We start from the raw sequence: 2,927 nt of genomic DNA, 5'->3' as shown, positions 1-2,927 counted from the left end.
GTGACTTAATAATGAGGTGACTTAATAATGAGGTGACCTAATAACAAGGTGACCTAATAATGAGGTGACTTAATAATGAGGTGACCTAATAATGATGTGACCTAATAATGAGGTGACCTAATAATGATGTGATCTAATAATGAGGTGACCTAATAATGAGGTGACTTAATAATGAGGTGACTTAATACCATACCATACCATTTTATTTATAAAGCACTTAAAACAGCTACAAGGCCAACCAAAGTGCTGTACAGACAGAACAACAGACAACACACGAAGCAATATACAAAATGAAGTAAATCAGAAATATAGACATAAAAATGATGCAGATAATAAATATGACGACTAACCAGTGTGGAGCGTACAGGTTCAAAACACAGATCCTCTGGTGTTGAAAGCTACTGAATAATAGTGAGTTTTTAAACAGGATTTGAAAACCAAGAAGGATGGGGCCTGTCTGACAAGCAGAGGTAACTCGTTCCAAAGTCTTGGTCCTGCTACAGAGAAGGCCCTGTCACCTCTGCGTTTAAGACAAGTTACTGGAACTGTGAGGAGCAACTGGTCCGCTGACCTCAGGGAACGTGGTGGGACATATGGTTGTAGCAGATCAGAGAGATGGGGGTGGGAGGGGCAAAACTGTTAAGTGATTTGTAGACATACAGGAGTATATTGAACTGGATTCGAAGGTGAACCAGTAGCCAGTGCAGTAAGGACAAAACTGGTGTAATGTGCTCTCTTTTGCCTGTACTGGTTAAAAATCGGGCTGCTGCATTCTGGACCAGTTGTAGTCGTGCAATGGAGGTCTGACTGATACCAAACAGGAGTGAATTGCAGTAACCAAGCCTAGATGTAATGAATGCATGTATTACTGTCTCCAGGTTCTTTTTGGACAATATGGGCTTCAGTTTAGACAGCCGCCTCAGTTGGAAGAAGCATGATTTAACAATCATGTTTACGTGATTGTTAAGTTTCAGGGAAGGGTCCGTTATCACACCCAGATTAGTGACTCTTTGTTTTTCTGACAGGGTTAGAGTGGAGAGGTCGATGCAATGGTTTGTGATCGTGTCGTTGGGAGGGAACAACATGACTTCAGACTTATTTTCATTGAAACTTAAGAAGTTTAAAGCCATCCAGTCCCTGATGTCAGCCAGGCAGTCGAGCAGAGGTTGAATAGAGCATGTACCATTGTGTCTTAGGGGGAAGTAAATTTGACAGTCATCGGCGTAGAAGTGAAATGGTATGTTGTGTTTCCGGAAAATAGCACCAAGTGGCAGCAGGTATAGAGAGAATAGGAGGGGACCCAGGATGGACCCCTGCGGAACCCCCCATTTAAACTCTGTCGCTGCAGAACTAAAATCCTTGATGGAGACACAAAAGGATCTGCCAGCGAGGTAGGATCTGAACCAATTGAGGGCTGACCCTGTGATGCCCACCCACTGCTCCAACCTAGCAATGAGGATATCATGGTCGATGGTGTCAAAGGTGGCTGTGAGGTCCAACAGGACAAGCAGCACAGAATCACTAGTATCTGTGGATCTGAAGATGTCATTAAAAACTTTCAATAGGACAGTTTCAGTGCTTTGGAGAGGTTTAAAGCCAGATTGGAATAGCTCTAAGATGGTGTGACCTTCCAGGAAGCACTTCAACTGGGACTCAACTATTTTCTCCAGTAGTTTAGAAACAAATGGGAGTTTGGAGACAGGCCAGAAGTTGGAAACGACTGAGGGGTCAAGGTTTTTTTTCTTCAGGAGAGGCTGGACAGCAGCATGTTTAAAGGATTTTGGCACCACGCCAGTGGATAAACTACTGTTTACTATAGCAAGAATGGACAGATCTAGAGTAGGAAAAACCTCCTTTAGTAGTCGAGGGGGGACCACATCAAAGGGGGAACCAGAAGGTTTCAAGCTGCACATGACCTGCTCTAGAGAAGATAGAGTGATGGGTTCAAAATGGTCAAATAGAGCTACAGATTGAGGTGGGATGGATGGTTCATGAGTTGGAGGGGAAATGAGAGCCCGGGTTGTTGCAATTTTTTCCAAAAAGAAATGTAAGAAGTTCTCGCACCGCTCAGTTGAGGCTTCCAGAGGTGATGGTTCAGTGAGGTGGAGAACAGAATTTAGGGTAGAGAAGAGGACATGTGGGTTGTGAGAGTTTGAGGTAATGATATCAGAAAAGTATTTGGATTTAGCAGCTTTTACTGCTTTCTGATAACGGTGCCAACTTTCTTTAAGTATTTGAAAAGAGACCTGCAGCCTGTCTTTCCTCCATTTGCGCTCTGCCCTCCTGCATTGCTGCCTAACGGCCTTGGTGACGTCACTCAGCCAAGGTTCTGCTCTGAGTTTTGATTTTCTAGTTTTAACCGGAGCAATATGATCCAGAGTCTTTAAGCAGACAGAGTTGAACTGGGATGTCAGCGCCCTCGTGGTGGTGAGAAACACTGGGGGCTGAATGATCATTTCAGAGTTATAAGCATCTGTGAAACGTGCAGCAGTGAAGTGGTTAATGGCCCGGCTACTATGTACAGGAGTGCACGGCTTAGGAGTTAGATGGGGGAGGGTGAACTCAAACTGGACTGTCGTGTGGTCTGAAAAAACATTATCACCAATTTCAAGATTACTAACAGTCACATCACGAGTTAAAACAAGGTCCAGTGAATGTCCGTGCTCATGGTTGGGACCGTTTACATGCTGAGTTAGATTAAATGAGTCTAATAAATCTAAAAAGTCCTTAACCAAGGGCTTCTCCTGACAGCACACATGCAAATTAAAGTCCCCAATAATGAAAACATGATCATATTTTGGTGTGATTTCAGCCAAGAAATCAGAAAACTCATTTATGAAATCCTTAGACTGAGGTGGGCGGTAGACGAGTGATAATGAGGTGACTTAATAATGAGGTGGCCTTTATAATGAGGTGACCTGATAATT

Source organism: Nematolebias whitei, chromosome 3 (genome assembly GCF_014905685.2).
Source record: "Nematolebias whitei isolate Nwh7 chromosome 3, NemWhi1, whole genome shotgun sequence".
Taxonomy (NCBI): domain Eukaryota; kingdom Metazoa; phylum Chordata; class Actinopteri; order Cyprinodontiformes; family Rivulidae; genus Nematolebias; species Nematolebias whitei.
Note: the sequence above shows the minus strand (reverse complement) of the source record.